We start from the raw sequence: 18591 nt of genomic DNA on the forward strand, positions 1-18591 counted from the left end.
ATTTTATGTGCCAATTCACCCTTCTCAGGGCAGAAAACATGCCTGACAGGGCATCCATTAGTTCGAAGCCCAAGTGACAGCTCATTTTCAGTCAATTTAACTCCCAGTTCTTTTCATCATACACTTTGTGCTCACTGCGGTCACCTTCCCAATTGCTCCCTCCATTGCTATCCCTTTGTTCCTGCCATTTCACATGTGATCATACTCCCATTGAGTCAATTAAGGCCGTCTCTGCTCACTTATTTGAATCATCATCTGTCTCAGAAGCTGCAACACTGAGGGGTGGGTACTCCCCCACACCAGGTCAGCCTACCTGCGGCATGTTGGGATGGGAAGGGGGAGGGGTTTCTTATATTTTTGGGTGTATGAGTTGTTAGTTGACTTAGTACCAGGGAGGGATGAGCTGACTGGCTCTACAGGCATCCTCTCCCCTGCCCTGTAAAATCTTGTCTGATGAAGGCTGATAAAGGAAGTACTCAGGGACACTTGGATGGGTGGTAGAGAATGGGAATTTTAAATGAAGGTGAGATCTCCTGAAGAAGGTGAGACACTAAAAGGAGGGAAAGTGCCAAAGGGGTAGTGAAAACAGAGCAAGCTGGGATTTTGTGATAAAACCATATCATCATTGTGATAATCCGGTTTGGAGATATAGTGGGATGTATCAGAGCAGGAAGTACTAGGGGATCTTCAGCAGACTGGGGACCATCTGTATAGAGAAAGAGAGAAACATTTTGAGGCCAATCTGAAATGTTAATTTTGTTTTCTCTGCACAGATGCTGACAAAGCTGCTGGGTTTCTCCAGCACTTGCGTTTTTAAATCATTTTCGATCTCCGGTGTCCGTAGTATTTTGCTCTCAGTTTGGAGTCCGACAGGGAAGTTTCATTCAGGTTCAAGGTGACGTCACCCCTCAGCCAATTTTCTGTCAAGGTCGTAGAGTTGATGCGATCTTCCAGAGATGGAACCAGGATAAGGTCGGCCATGATCACATTAAATGGCAGAGCAGGCTCGGCGGGCCTAATTGCCTATTCCCGCTCATAGTTCCTGTTTTCTATGTTCCTCTGTTTTGATGATCCTACGGTGAGGATCTTCTGGAGGGAGACGGGCTGAGGATTGGGGAGAGTTGATCTTTTGGAGGAGTCCACAGAGTCAACAGTGGGACGGGTGAGTTCAAGAATGAGGAGGTTGACAAGATTAGTCCCCAGAGGCACACATTGGGTGTGAAGCTTGGTGAGAGAGTAATGTTGGGTGTTTGGGATTGCAGTAGCTTTATGGGCCCTTCCGAGGATGCCAGGAGAGAGTCATAGTGAAGCTGCGGGCTTATCTAAGTCTGACTGAAATCTGTGATCGGTGTGAAGGAAGGCCAAGGCATGCTTTCGCATCTGGGCACTTAGGAAAGGCAAACTAAGAGGGGAGGAATGAGAGGGATAAAGAGAAAAGTAAGAGAAGAGATAGAACTAAAAAGGACAAGTCCATGCATTGGTCTCAGGACTGGATTTCCAGCCTAAATCAGCAGGTGACTACTATGGATATGTTAAAAAAGCAGTGAGCTGCTGACGTTAACAGGAATCGAAGCAATATGCCCCTAATTGTTCAGACCTGTGGGTGAAGGAAAGGTAAATCCACAAACTTGGCAGCAGCACAAAAGAAAGAGTAGGAGCTAATTTATGTGCTGACTAGCTGAGCAGGAACCAAATTAGCTGTAAGCTGCACTGGATACCAGGGGAGCAGAGAAAAATATCCAGGCAATATTGTTTAATTTGTTTTGGAGCAATTTGAAGAGGAAATACATAATTAAGGAATTGTGGGGACCCACTGAGATAGTTTCTACTACATCCCAAGATATTTCCTGGTATGATATACAAGATTATTTAGCATCCTTGTTAATGGAAAGAATCGTGTGAATTATTTATTTGTTATGAGGGAAAGTTAAGAGTGTCAATCAAATGTTGTCTGAATAAACACATATAGATGCATAAGGGGAAAACAAATATTTTGAGAATGGGCAGTAGCAATTGCTGAAATGTGCTACAGTAATCAAAATATTCATCAATATGTATTACTTTTACTCTAAACTAAATTATGAATTGTTAATGCTTGTTGGTTTTTATTATGTTCATATAAACATATCATAATTTATCAAGAATGTTTTATTCTAAAAATTGAACTTTCTCATGTGACTAAATGGGAACACTTTGCAAATGTTGTCCAATGTCCTGAGACCCCCTGGATCATTGCCACAGGTTTGTGACTCCTTGCCATACTTTCATATTATCTGTAATGGACAGAGTGTTGAACAATTCTTCCAAATACATCCAGCAGTCATATGTGAAACATTCACTTTACACCTGCGTCTTTTTTTCATCTATACAGACAGTAGTATAACACCATATTAAAACAATATGGGCACATGGTAGAAAAAAGATTGATGAGAATCTCATGGTAATTACACAGTTTTCACCATCTCAAAGGTGAACGATGCAGTTCTGTAGAGCTGACAGCTTAGTGAAATACTGCAATAGTTCATCTTTAATGATCTGTTTATTAGATTTATACCAGACATTGTCTTGGGCAAACTTGAGTCAATTTGATTTGCGATTACTTCAAAAGGTAGGGAATTGGCTCCAAATTTGTAATACCATCGTTAGGTCCAACTGTTCTTAGCCTCTTGATGCTTTGATTTATGTTAATGGAATACATCTAATTATTTTGGTGGTCTAGTGCCTGTGAATCCCAGCCATTTGTTTCCATGGTGATGTAGTGGGGCCCCATCAGATCTCCGAGGTCACTGTTTCCATGGCAGGTTCCAAGGAGGCCCATCCTGCTGTGCGTGCGCAGCTCCTTTCTCCTGGACTGAAGTTTTACACTACCTGAATATTGAATGCTTCAAAACCAAAATCCAAATTGCTCTGAGTAGATTTGTGGAGCATTTACTTACACCTCTGTCTTAAAGCAAGGCAGGAATATGAAGCAGTATTAACGCTTCCTAACTTTAAACTCATTTCTTTATTAAGCTAACCTCTGGAGGTGGGAGTTTTATTCTGAACAAAGATCAAGGTACTTAATACAAATCAGCTGTGATATCAACACTGTTTCCATTTTTAGTCCCATTTGTGCTACTCATGCTGAGCTGTGAATTATGGCCAGCACTTTATTAATGTCATGTGTCCCGGCTGGAGTTAATAAAGCAGGAGCAGATAACCCTGTTTCATCATTATATGAATGCAAATGGTTAGGTTATTAAGTAGTTAACAAATTACTACCCATTTGCTTGTTGAGCCTACAACTTATCACATTAGAAAGTAGTTGGTCAAAATTATTGAAACCGATTCTTATTTTGCACACAGTTAAACAAGGTCCTGCATTTGACCTGGAATGCTTGAATAGGCCTTTGATCTGCTGTTTAACAGATGCAACATTTGTGTATGTATATAGTGTGCACAAGAAGCTGTGCAACTGACAATGTTCTAATAGTAGACCTCCATTTTACTCCTTCCCACCTCATTTGTTGGTGAGTGTTAATTGGTATCACGCTCTATGCATTGAGGTTTGTTTACTTTTGGCCCTTGAATAACCTGTATTTCATGTTGATGGTATGTAATGGAGCCGAAAATCTTCAGTTGGGACTATATCACTGAGTACATGAAAATGCAATAGTCTTTCCAGACCGTAGGGTTGCTCTGTCATTAGAAAGAGATACCTATTGGTGGTTTAACCTGAGGGTAACCATATCTCAGGTGAGGGGAGATGTTGAGAAGGAGAGACCTTCATTGTAAGCATCACTTTGCATCACAAACCAGCTATTCAGCAGGAAGTGAGGACTGCCGATGCTGGAGAGTCAGGGTCAAAAAGTGTGGCACTAGTAAAAGCACAGCAGAATCATGCAGCATCTGAGGAGCAGGAGAGTCGACATTGTAGACATAAAACCTTCATCATATTCCTGATGGAAGGCATATGCCTGAAATGTTGACTCCCCTGCTCCTCAGATGCTGCTGTGCTTTTCCAGCACCACGCATTTCGAAACCAGCTATCCAGCCAACTGAGCTAACCAGATTTAAGTAGGAAAAACTGTTTCAATGTGAGGAGTTTTAATATATGTAATGATTTCCAGGAATCTATCTACTATTTAAATTATGGCATTTCCACATAGTAACTGATCTATATATCAATATGCAATGTATATCCACACATAAAATCAATACTCAACATGAGGAGAATAGCCAGAATCTGTTGTACTGCAGAAACATTTCATCAAGACTGTCATTTTATTATTTACATTATTCTTGTTACGTTGTGCAGAGCTCTCCACTGATTAGTTTATAAAAACTCAAAGGCACTAATCCAGCCAGCTTCAGACACCGTGTTGAGACTTGACATCAATTCCTTTTGGGAAAAGGAGCGTCTCACACAAACATACAAATCTAAACACCTCATGAGCTGTTTGCTACAATAGACCTGCAGAATACTGACTTTTTTCATAAAAACATTTCTAACAAAATTCCAACAGTTTCAGATATGTTAGTAAGCTATGTTCATGGCCCCGTGAATTAGGATTAATCTCCCAGCCCACTGAATGAGGGATTCATGGTGAGAAATTTGGGGAAACCAGGGAGATATCCAGCAAAGACCTCCTTGATGTTGAGTCCAAAAAGCATCATTTTCCAACCAAGTGTTAAATGACAAGATAAGAGTCTCACTTATGAGTAGTGAGAGCCCTATGAGCAAGGATTATCATGCATAAACAACCTCATTATTAATGGCCTCATTAGGATGAAGTCTCCCATTTCACTATCCACTGGATGCCAAGAATTCTCAACATGAAACTCAGAGAGGATAACTGGTGAGGTCAGCTCGTCACTTGCTTGTCCAGGTCACTATCTGGGACAGCTGGCACCAATGTCTCCATGGCATGCTTATAGGCAGTGACTTCACATCCATGGACATTGGTATCTCACATGGGCCAGCCTCACTGCATCACCATGGCACATCTATGATGCACAAGATGCCAGCACGAACATTGCCTTCAATGCTGCACTTTGGAGAAGCCCGGCACCTTTTGTTGCAATGTTGCTGCCACTGCACTTTGCACATGAGGTCAGGCAAAGCGCAGCAGGTCAGGCAGCATCCAAGGAGCAGGAGAATCGGGACTGAAGAAGGGCTCATGCCCGAAACGTCGATTCTCCTGCTCCTTGGATGCTGCCTGACCTGCTACGCTTTTCCAGCAACACATTTTCAGCTCTGATCTCCAGCATCTGCAGGCCTCACTTTCTCCCACATTAGGTCAGGCATCCAACTCAGGGATTGCATCAGTCCGTTTCTCAGGGCTCCTCGCCTATACTCGCTTCATGCCTACTTTGAAGCTCATGGCAATCCTGCCGTACCTTGCCTTTTCTTGCCTTTTTGAACTTTGACACTTCAGCCAGAACTAACAGGATCACAGTACTTTTGATTAGCCTTACCTTGCCTTTCAGGACAGATACAAAGCCAAGCAGATTGTCATAATTATCAGCAGTCATCAGTTAGGGGGTGGGGCATGTTGCTGTGTGGTACTATGTTACATCTATATTATACCTGCAGCTTGTGCCAGCCATGCACTGCCACATGTGCTTCAACCAAATGGCCATGTCTCAAAGTCTAAGGGGAGTAATCATCAGTCATGTCCAGAAAAGTATGCTTCAGGCAGGGTGTCCAGGCATAGTAGGCCAAGGACATCCTCTGATACCAGTCCAGGGGCATGGACACAGTCATTCAACTGATTAGGGTGGTCTAAGCCAGGAGATCCACACCTCTACAGACTGATGAGTGAGCCATGGTCAACTGTGTGGAGTCAGTGCAACCAATTTTTGGAGTGATGGGAAGAGAACCAAGAAACTGTCGAGGTATCAGACAGGGGACTGATCACTCGCCATCTGGGCTTGTACAGCTAAGTTGCTCAAGAGAGTGGGACATGGTCAACCAGGTCCATTAACAGAAAGTCAAAAGTGGATCATTGGATGGGGGGGGTGCTGCAGAGAAGAAGCTAGAGATATCAATTTGTGAGGATTGGAGGCAGAATGTTGGGATACAAAGGGGATTAAAATTGCAAAGCGGACACCTCGATATATAAGAGGAGGAAGACAATAGAGTATTGAAAGGAAAAGGTTAATATGGGAGGGGGAGCATTCACAGTCAGCAACACAATGAGTACTATGTAGGGTTAAAGTGGACGATTACTTCTGGTATATTGACTGAACGTGGAGATGGGTGCTGTGAAATTGATAATAAAGATTTAGTTAGATGGGTTAGGTGAGAGTGTGGGAAAGTTCGAAGCTGACGGGATTGAAGTGGATCACTGGATTAGTAGTCTGGTAATAATACCTCGAGATCACCAACTTTCCATCACGTGAAGTGGTTAACTTCTATGTTAACTTAGTGAACTCACAAGGTTTTATCTTCAATTTCTGCCACAGAATGGGCTATAATAATGAAATAAATTAATTATCTCACAGTAAGAGAGCCTCTAAATAGCAGAATTCATGACATAATTAAATTTTCTTTTCAATTTGGAAAAAAAGAGGAGTTGATCTAAGATTACTGTTTTAAACTTAAATGAATGTATGAAGACAGAGCTAGCTAAAGTAGACTGTGATGTTCGGTTAAAGGGTAGTACAACAGGGATACATTGGCAGATTTTTAAAGAGATGTTTCATGACAGCCAGGAAAGACACACTTCAGGGAGCAGGGAAGATTCTGAGAAAAAGTATACATTTTTGGCTAAAAAAGGAAGTTAGCGATAATATCAAATTAAAATAAAAAGTTTCTAATTCTGTGACGATTTGTGACAGGACAGAGAATTGGACAGAATTTTAAAATGAACAAAGAATGACTACAAAATAATGAGGGAGAAATTAGAGTTTAGAAGACAGAAATCTGAAGTATATGCTGTGACTAATGCTGATCAAATTAGTCGAATGCATGTGGCCGCTGAGCTTAAAAGGAATATTAGTCATCTTTTCTCAAAATTCTCAGTGTTTTGCTTTCTGTTTAAGAGCTGGGAAAATGCTGCGACGTGATTCTATCTGAAGAAGGACAGAAGAATTCTCTTTGTGTACGGCAAAAATATCTATTCATCAATCAATATTTCTCTGATAAATTTTAACAGGCCATTTATTCCATTGCTGAGAAATTGATGTGCACTACTTTCTATAGCGTCTTCCTGGAGCTTTCATATGACCACCTTTAATTGCTCAGTTTCAAGCAGCTCCTTTGGGATTTTAACCAAGCACTTCTGGTTTGGAACTCTAACCAAATTCCTTACACTCAAATAACTCATTTTAATAATACTAATGTATCTTTCTCTTTTTCAGGAGCAACTGCTTTACACATTCAGGAACCCTTCAGAACTCACAATCTGAAACTAAAATGTTATCCCAAGCTACAAAAAAACACACAATTCCGGAACCTGCTAACTAAACCTGCTTTCTTTGTCCCATCATAAAGTCTCTCCCAAAGAAAACCAGATTCATGAGTTCTTAGAGGCTGTATCTCTCAGATTGCTGTAAAAGAAATCACCATAGCTACAGAAATACTTACAAATTAATCACTAAACCTCTTCTCGTGCACAGAAAACTCATACCACCTGTACTAACTCAAAAATCCAAGCTGGACAATATATATATATATATTTAAATCACAAACTACACATCCCAGTATGCTTCAGGATGGATCCACTAATAAGTGAATCTCCAATGGTATTGTTCACAGTAAATCAGAAAGAAACTATTTTGTAAGGTTGAAGGGATTATAATTTGTAACATTAAATGTATTGGCATTTTTGCAATTTTGCCACACTGGGAATGAAGTCAGTATTGCTTAAAATTAATGATTGCAGGAAACTGTAATTCAAGGGAATGTGGGTTAGAAAATTGGAACTGTCTCCTCTCCATTCCCCACTAGTTCAGAGTCTCTTCAGAAGTGTATCATAAACTTTTTCCCAATTTCAATCCAAGAGCATAGAAATTATTTGAAATGATTTCAGCCTATCTGAAACTAGAAACCACATTGGATAAAGTTTGAGCTGCTCAATAAGTACAGTCTGTTCGGAATGTAAAGAGTAATGTCAATTTCAAAGTATCAGAAACTTCTAAAGGAGTCACTTATTTTCATTAATTAAAGTGGGCACAAAAATTGAGGGAAATATTGGTAGGCACCTATAATTGGCACACCACCCACCTTGCCTGTATTTGTATATTTCTTTTTCCTTTTTTCCCCGAACAGTACAGACCAAATGCTGTCCCCAGTCAGCTGAGGAGAAGGACAATCTTATAAATTGATGCTACATTGATAGCCTCAGAAAAGAGTTTCTTCATTTACTGATGCTGGTACAGTGACAGAAGCGGTCTCTTGTTAAATATTAACAAAGCAACTATTATAATAATGACAGTAAATTATGGGGTAATATTCTGACTTGAAACTTCCATTAGGGAATACACAGGCTGTTGTAAACATTAGAGATTCAGGGTCAGAAATATAACTAGAATGGGCATCTAGCCTTTTAATCTGCTACTGATAACCTGTCTCTCCCATCAGGGTCATAAGCTTGAACAAATTACCCCCCACAACCTATGAAATTGTGGAAAAGAATTTTGGGATGAGACCAGCAGTTTTTGGAGCTATTATGGCATTGTGGCTACTGAGACTTTAAGAATTCAATACTAATCTGGGGTTAGAAATAAAATTTGTGGTGGAAGTGGGAGAAATCCTTAGAAAGCATCTGAGATAGATTCTTTAATTTTCTCCATGTTGAACAAGGGAGGGTACACTCAGATTTTGGAAATTCAAGTGTGACCTGCATTGATTTTCTAGCCAAGCCTTTGTTGGCCTTAAATTTCCGGCACACACTTATCAGAATGAGAGTTGATATTGAGAAGTTAGAAAATAGTTTGTGTCACACCCCACTGGAAATCAAGACAATATTACTGGAGTAGTCGCTAAAGTTAAAAATGATATAAAGCTATGCAGAAATCCCCAATTTGTCTGTCTTTTAGTCCCAGGAAAGCATGGACTGTATTTAACAAGAATTATATTAGAAATAAACAGATTCTAACTACAGTTAAACAATTATGAACCATCAACATATAACTCTAGTAGTTAAATATCTAACCTACTTATAAAACTCACCTTCATGCACGCGTACAGACAGACGCAAAAACATTGGTGATATGGGTGGAAGGAAAGACTGGAAAAGCAGTTCAATGGTCCCTGTTCAAAGGATTTGCTGAGATGATCCTTGTAATAATCAGAATTCTGCTTCTTTATCTTTCTTCTTCAGATACTTTCACTTGGTTGCAAGAGGTTTGCACCTTTAATTAATAAATCAGAGTTTACTGTAACTAATAAAGGAAATTAAACTGACCATCTACAGGCTAGAGATATTTTTTATTGCAGAGCTCCTTCCTCTGTAGATGCCCAATGGCTTCTTCCCTGAATATTTACATTCTCAAGCTGTCCAGCTACCTGAGGGTTAGTAACTCAGTTGTTAGCAGACAAAACACCTCTGTCATCAAAAACTAGTCACAATATCACAGACCAACTAGCTACTTATGCTGGCCAAATCTTCATTTGTTCACAGTCCCTTAGCTCCTGGATGTCTGTAACTGGACTTGTCCACTATTTGAACCAATAAACAACTATTACAATAAGTTTAGGTAACTTGCTTTTTAAAAAGTGAAACAATTCATCCACAATCCTTGGTTTTAAAACAATTGTTTCCCAATTTCAACCTACAATCAAAAATACAGATTTTTAAAAAAAATTTAGGGCCCTCCACTTGCTATAATCTAAGATATTTTGAAATTAATTTAGGCCAATCCAGAGCAAACAGCATGCATGTGTAAGTGGAAGGCCATTCAAACTAAATTAGTTGTAGGCCAAGGGAATACAGTGGATGTTGAGTTTTCAAGAGGTGTTTGGTAAAATGACACATACAGGACTTGTTACAGAAGTTAAGGTACATGGTGTTATAGAGAATACAGCCACAGGGAAAGCACAGAGAGAAACTGTCCTATACAATTCCAGGCTGACCCTTTAAGATTAACTCCTGCAAATACTTATACATAGAACATAGAACATTCCAGCGCAATACAGGCACTTTGGCCCTCGATTTTGCGCTAACCTGTGAAACCAATCTGAAGCCCATCTAACCTACACTATTCCATTCTCATCCATATGCCTATCCAATGACCATTTAAATGCCCTTAGAGATGGCAAGTCTACTACTGTTGCAGGCAATGCATTCCATGTCCTTCTACTCTCTGCGTGAAGCAACTACTTCTGACATCTGACCTATATCTATTACCTCTCAGTTTAAAGCTATGTCCTCTCATGCTAGCAGTTGCCATCTGAGGAAAAAGGCTCTCACTGTCCAATCTATTTAACCCTCTGATTATCTTATGTATCTCAATTAAGTCGCCTCTCAACCTCTTTAATGAAAAGAGCCTCAAGTTTTTCAGCTTTTTCTCGTAAGACCTTCCGTCCATACCAGGCGACATCATAGTAAATGTCCTCTGAACTCTTTCCGAAGCTTCCACATCCTTCCTATAATACGGTGACCAGAACTGTACATAAAACTCCAAATGTGGCCGCACCAGAGTTTTGTACAGCTGCAGCTTGACCTCCTGGTTCCAAAACTCAATTCCTCTACAAATAAAAGCTAACACGCCATTTTTAACAACCCTATCAACTTGGGTGGCAACTTTCAAGGATCTATATACCTGGACACCGGGATCTCTCTGCTCATCTACACTATCAAGAATCTTACCATTAGTCCAGTTACTCCTTCCAAAATAAATTACCTCATGCTTTTCCACATTAAACTCCATTTACTACCACCCAACCCAGCTCTGCAGCTTATCTATGTCTCTCTGTTACCTATGACATTCTTCCACACTATCCACAACTCTTAGTGTCATCCGCATATTTACTAACCCATCCTTCCTCATTCACCTCATTTATATAAATGACAAATAACAGTGGATCCAAAACAGATCCTTGTGATACTCCACTAGTAACTGAACTCCAGAATGAAAATTTTCCATCAACCACCAATCTCTGCCTTCTTTCAGCTAACCAATTTCTGATCCGAACTGCTACATTATTTTTCTTAGTCCTTTCAGCCCCATCTCTGCTTTCGCAATCTTAAAATTCTTTCTTTTTTTCAGTTCTGATGAAAGCATATTAGTGTGAAACATTAACCTTGTGTCTTTTCACAGTTGCTATCTGACCTATTAAAATTTCTTGTATTTTCTGTTACACATCCTGCCTCTGAGGGTGAAAGATTAAGGTACCACATTCTGTTAGGGGGCTTCTAATAATTTGTCTTCTTGATATAAGGATGATACAATTATTGATATCAACTTTCATTTTCGTACTTTCAACACTTGAAGCATCCATGGAATAAAGTGATATTTCAAGAAGGGACAAAACTGACCTAAAATCACTCATGTGATCATGTGACCATGGATTGAGATAACTCAAGCGAAGCCATACGGAATGAATTAAACTGGCTGCACTTTCATCCAAAGTCAGTGAATCTAGACTCATAAATCAGTATCAAGAAATTCACACTTGCATGATCTTGAGAGATGAAAGGTTTTCTGTGAAAAACAGAGAAGGTAGACTCCAGAATACATAAAAGGTCCCTATTTCAGCAGAACTTTTGAGTAGCCAAGAGAAGAAAAATTGATTTGGTGACAAAAGCTGGAACTCTCTATCTCCCTTTCTATGCTAAGTCATCTCTCAAAAGAACCACTCAATGAAAATGCAATTTCGGAGAACAAAGATTCAGTGATAACTTAGAATTATACCAATTTCTCTGCTGATCATAAAACAAGACAACAGAGAAACAGTCATGGACTCAAGTTTCATAAATGTAACTCCAGAACTCTCAGAACTTTAAACTGCATCTGCTTTTATTTTAACTTTTTCTAAGTCATTTTCCACAATTCTATCCTTCCCTTCCATCGCAGAATAACAATAGGGTCCTCATTGTCCTCACCTTTCACCCCACTGGCCTCTGCAACCAAAGAATCAGAAGCCTCCAGTTCTGCCACCTCCAGTGAGATGCCACCATGAAACACATATTCCCCTCATGTACCTTGTGAGGATTTCATAGGGAACATTCCCTCCAGGTCACCCTGATCCACTCCTCCGCCACTCTTAACACCTTCCCATGCTCCCATGGCAACCTCCCAGACAAGAGAAGTTGCGAAACCTGCCTGTTCACCTCCTCCCTCCTCATTATCCAAAGTCTCAGGCATACCTTCCAGGGAAAACAGTGAATTATCTGCACCTCATTCTATTATAGACTAGTTAAGATCATAGGCTAGTTGAAAAGGTGTATGGGACATTTGCCGATTGGTCGAGGTGTAGATCATTAGAGCAGGGAGGTCATGTTGGAGCTCTACAGAGCTTTGGTTGGGTCACAGCAGGAGTACTGTGTGCAGTCCTGGTCATCCCACTACGTGATAGATATGATTGCAGTGGAGAGGCTGCGTAGGGAATTCCCCAGAATGTTGCTCAGGCTGGAAAGTTTCACTATGAAAAAAGATCTGGTAAGCATGAGTTGTTTTCTTTAGAGCAAAGAAGGTAAGAGGGGGCCTCATTGAGTTGTTTAAGATTATGAGGGAGGTGGGCAAGGTGAGCAGAAAGCAACTAATCCTCTTAATTGAAGGGTTAGTGAAAAAGGGGTGTAATTTTAAGGTGAAAGGCAAAAGGATTAGATTAGATTAGATTCTCTACAGTATGGAAACAGGCCATTCAGCTCAACAAGTCCACACTAACCCTCCAAGGAGTAATCCACGCAGACACATTCCCCACATTTACCCCTGAAGAAGATACCTAACACCGCGGACAATTTAACATGGCCAATTCACCTGACCTGCACATCTTTGGATTGTGGGAGGAAACCGGAGCACCCGGAGGAAACATACGTAGACATGGGGAGAATGTGCAAGCTCCACACAGACAGTCGCCTGAGGCTGGAATCGAACCCAGGTCCCTGGCGCTGTGAGGCAGCAGTGCTAACCTCTGAGCCATCGTGCTGTCCTTGAGGGTATTTTAGAGGGTATTTGTCAGGAAAATTATATTCACCAGCAGGTAATGAGTCTGGAGTGCAGTAGTTCAGATGGGAAATCTCAAAACCTTTAAAAAGGATTTGAGTGAGTGCTTGAAATGTCGTAACATTCAAGGTTATGGGACAATTACAGGAAAATGAGACAAGTGTAGCATTGGAGTAGTTTTTTGTCTGTGCTGACTTGATGGGCTGAAGGGCCTCTTCTGTATTGTACAATTCTATTAATCTTGTCAACTATATTTGCTTTTCACAGCGTGGTGGGAATTGTACAGTGTGGAGATAAACTGCTGACTGGGTGATCACTTTGCAGAACACCTACGTTCCACTTGTAAAAAGGACCTCAAGATTCCAGGTTCCTGCCACTTCAAAAACCTCTGTGTTCCCTGGCTAACTTTTGCAGTATTCCAGCAAAGCTCAATGTAAGCTGGAGGAACAACACCTTCCCATCCACCACACAGCCCTCAAGGCTCAACGCTGAGTCTAACAATTTCAGAATGTAAACACCTACCACATTACCTACCTCCATACTCCAGATCCTGCTCACAGCACAGCCCAATCCATTTTAACCCTTCCCATTAGCACCCACTCAGCATTTACCTCTCTCCGGCTTACCATCATTAAGCCATTTGTTTGCCTCTTCTTTTTCTCTCTATCTCACTGGGCATTTTTTTTAACATCGTAAGTAATAGAACCCCTTTTCTTTCATTCAAGAAATTGGAATTAAATCCTTCATTTTGATCTAATTAGTTAAGTTTTAATTGAAGAGTGTTAGCTAAAAACAAAATAAAAATATTTTGCTACAATCAATCAAGAGGGAGTTAAAAAGTGTGGAGTCTATTTCCCCCTCCACACCTCGTTGCTACAACCGACATGTTTTTAATGTGTCTGCGATATGGCTGTGTGTCTCAGACTGTACTGCTTCATCAGCAAGAAGCATGTGGTGGTGGTCTTGGAGAACTTTCCTATTAAATTCTGTTCTTGTCTTTCCATATGATTTAAATTTGACACTAGCCAAAGTTGTCCAGTAAAGCTAGGAAGGTACTGGAGAACGAGTTTCCACCCTTACCCACAAAAATGGGTTTCTAAATATGCAATAAATTTCTATTCCTTTATGAGAATCCTTGTTCTATTATGTTCCAGCTTATGGCGCCTCACTATAGTGTCAACCAAACCCACTGTGCAATCTCAGCACTTTTTGTTTTTGTCAAACTATAATGTAACTATTTGGTTCCATTTCAGTTTTCTGGGTGAACATTGCCAGCTCAGTTCTTCAACCACGCACACCACATGCGAAATCCTTTACTGAACAAAGTTCCACTTTATCAATTTTCATTTGTAAAACGTACAACACATTAATAAATGTATTTTGGCATAAGAGGAATCCTTTTAATAACCTACATGTGTTTAAAATGCACACATCAGCTGTAATATAGACTTTGCTATATATTTTACACAACAGAGTGCATTTTATTCTGACTGCAAAATTAAAGAAGAAAAACATTTTAACTAACTGCCATAATCCAAAGCAATGAAAGTTGGGCATTTCTTTTTTTTTGTTACTTTACATGCAGAATTCCCAGCGCAGGTGGAGACCATTCAATCTATCCTGCCTGTTCTTAAACAGACTAAAATTGGGAATGGTATAGAAAATGGGTCTTGTCCATGTCACTTCTTGTGAATTAGGTAAAAATTAGTTCCATGAACAATAACCAGAGTTAAATAAAAGCTAAGGTTAGCTAAAAGTTAGCACTGCTGCCTCACAGCGCCAGAGACCCGGGTTCAATTCCCGCCTCAGGTGACTGACTGTGTGGAGTTTGCACATTCTCCCCGTGTCTGCGTGGGTTTCCTCCGGGTGCTCCGGTTTCCTCCCACAAGTCCAAAGATGTGCGGGTCTGGTGAATTGGCCATGCTAAATTGCCCGTAGTGTTAGGTAAGGGGTAAATGTAGGGGTATGGGTGGGTTGCGCTTCGGCGGGTCGGTGTGGACTTGTTGGGTCGAAGGGTCTGTTTCCACACTGTAAGTAATCTAATCTAATCTAAATACTGTGGATGCTGGAGTGATGAAATAAAAACAGCATGTCTTGGAGAAACTTAGCAGGTCTGGCTGTATTTGTGGAATCAGAATCAAAATTAATGTTTTATATCTGATAAGTCTCTTCTTTAGAGCTGATAGAGTTACATTGCTTCTGCAATAGGTACAATTGTGCAGAAATAATATCATTGTTAGATAGTTTCACAAATTAGAGAGCATTTCTAGTTTGGGAATTTATACTGATGACAATTTCAAATTCTCTGACTCATAATGTACTCATTTAACATTTTGGTTAAAAGTGTGCTTATCTCTATGATTTAAATAACAAAATCTTTTGGTTATTCTTTTCACAAGCATGCATATGAGTCATTTTTTGAGTTTACCAAGGCAAGGGATGCTATTCTATGTAAGGAAGAATGTTTCGCATGATGTCTGTCAACAGTTAACAACAAGTCAGTTGGTTAGGTAGAGTGCAGAATATGTGAAGTGCAGATAAAATTTAATCACTTTAGTGTATGTTTGACATCTTTACAGCAGGGAAGCGAGATTCCATTTAAAAACGTAAGCTTTCCAAACGTATTCTGTTAAACTTAAGAAAAATAACCTTATCTGATACAGAATAAGCAAAATTGTAATTTTGGATCAGATCTCAGCAAATCTGGTTTGTTCAGATTTCTACCCCGGATTTGCACTTATCCTTAGTTTTGAAGTCCTGGACTATTACATTCTGAAAAACACATAAATGGTTTGCCAAGGAATGTTGTACTTGGATAAGGGTTTGTAAAACCTTCACATAAAAATAATCAATTTACAATATTTGCAACTCAGCACTTTCCAAAATTAATTCCTCAGCTGTTATCTAAATGAATAGAGTAAAATTTTGTTTTCATTATAGTATATTGTCTGCAAACTCTGATTGGGTCAAAAATAATGCTTTATACACATTAAAAATGCTGATTTTTAAAATAAACATCGTTCATGGGATGAGGGCATCGCTGGCTGGGTGAGCCTTTGTGGTCCATCTGTAATTGCCCTCGAGAAGGTGCTAGTCAGCCAGCTTCTTGAACAGCTGAAGATCATTTGGGGCAGATGCACCCACAGTGCTGGAAGGGAGTTCTAGGATTTTGACCTATTGATTGCAGTGTAAAGAATTTCCATGAAGATTGTTTAGAGCAGATCATGATGGTTTTAGAAGCATTCATTGGTAGGATACTTACCTCTACTCAAAAGATTGTGGGTTCAAGCCCCAGTCCAGGTTGTCAAATACACAGCCTAGGTTAGCACCTCAGTGTAGTACTGAAGAAAACATGCACTTTTTGAGGTACTATTCACAAGAGCTGTGTTAAGGTCATATAGTCATGGAGTTATAGAAATGTACAGCATGGAAACAGAGCCTTCAGTCCAACTCATCCATGCTGACCAGAATTCCTAAATAAATCTAGCCCATTTGCCAGCATTTGGCCCATGTCCCTCTAAACACTTTATATTCATATATTCATCCAGATGCCTTTTAACAAGATGTTGTCAAGGTTGGAAGATTTGAGCTACAGGGAGAGGTTGAATAGGTTAGGGTTATTTTCCCTGGAGCATCGGAGGCTAACGGATGCCCTTATAGAGGTTTATAAAATCATGAGGGGCATGGATAGGGTAAATAGACAAGGTCTTTTCCCTGGTGTAGAGGAGTCCAGAACTAGAAGGCATAGGTTTAGGGTGAGAGAGAAAATATTTAAAAGGGGTCTAAGAGGCAGTGTTTTCACATAAAGGGTGGTGGCTGTATGGAATGATCTGCCAATGGAAGTGGTGGAGGCTGCTACAATTACAACATTTAAAAGGCAAGCATACCAAATGCCTTATTCGCTATTCTGTTTACCTGCTACGCCACTGTTCAAAGAACTATGAACTTGCACTCCAATGGCCTGGCTAATATTTATCTTAAAATTAACACCACTAAAATTAATAATCTGTCATGGTCACATCACCATCTGTAGGAACTTGAATGTGATTTGGCTGCATTGCTTTGTACAATATATGTAGAAGGGGAGGTTATGGCCTAATGCTAATTTAGAGATCGAAATAATGTTGGGGAGCATGGGTTAGAATCCTGCCATGACAGATGGTGGAATTTGAATTGAATGAAAAAAAACTGAAATTAAGTGTCGAATGATATCCATGAATCCATTGTTGATTATTGGGAAAAGATTAGAGTGGTGCTGGAAAAGTACAGCAGGTCAGGCAGCATTCGAGGAACAGGAAAATTGACGTTTCGGGCAAAAGCCCTTTATCGGGAATAGAGGCAGGGTGCCTGCAGAATGGAGAGATAAATGAGAGGGGGGTGGAGGTAGGGAGAAAGTAGCATCGAGTACAATAGGTGAATGGGGGTGGGGATGGAGGTGATAGGTCAGGGAGGAGGGTGAGGGAAGGTAGCAAAGAGTACAATGGGTGAATGGGGGTGGGGGTGAAGGTGATAGGTCAGGGAGGAGGGTGGGGTAAGGTAGCAAAGAGTACAATGGGTGAATGGGGGTGGGGATGAAGGTTATAGGCAAGAGAGGAGGGTGGAGTGGATAGGTGGAAAAGAAGATAGGCAGGTAGGACAGGTCGTGGGGACAGTGCTGAGCTGGAAGTTTGGAGCTGAGGTGATGTGGGGGGAGGGGAAATAAGGAAACTGGTGAAATCCACATTGATGTCCTTGTTTTTACCTACTAATTATTGGGAAAAACCTACCTGGTTCACTAACATCCTTTACCACCCTTACTTAGTCTGGCCTATATGTAACTCCAGACCCACTACAATGTGGTTGACTCTTAACTGCTCTCTGGGCAATTTGGGATGGACAATGAATGCTGGCTGAGCCAGTAACACTCTGATCCCTTGAATGAATAAAAAAAAGCAATGATTCCGTGTTAAGGGTTGTAAATTACTTTGGCATCTCTGGAGGTTGTGAAAGGCACCACATAAAGACAAGTTTTTTTCTTTTCTTTCTTATGTTAACAGTATTATCTATTCAATTTGAAAATGCATTTCTAAGCCATGAAAATTTTTGTGATTTTTGAATTGAAAAGTACAGATGAAATATTGACAAACCTCAATCAAAGAGGTACACCTCTCTAGTTCAAGAGGTACACCTCTTCTAGTAAATGTCTGCTGTGTTATGGTCTTTTTAAAAAGAATCATAGCTAGTGAAACATAGGACCGAAAAGTGTAAGGTCAATTTTCATTGCATAAAGTAAAATTAGAAGGTTGTCAATTTGCCAACATTCACTTTTAGCAACCGATATGATAGTTCCCCAAACCCTGCCTCTGAGGAGCAAGCAAAATAGAACCTAAGAAGTGTGTCATTATTTCGCATCTCGGTCCTCAACACCCTGAGGCCTGTTTGAAATATTGTCTTGGGCCTCATTTGCATTGAACAGCCAGTGTGAATGCCTGTCCATTGGCAGCTCATTGTTCAAAG

Source organism: Hemiscyllium ocellatum, chromosome 3 (genome assembly GCF_020745735.1).
Source record: "Hemiscyllium ocellatum isolate sHemOce1 chromosome 3, sHemOce1.pat.X.cur, whole genome shotgun sequence".
Classification (NCBI taxonomy): domain Eukaryota; kingdom Metazoa; phylum Chordata; class Chondrichthyes; order Orectolobiformes; family Hemiscylliidae; genus Hemiscyllium; species Hemiscyllium ocellatum.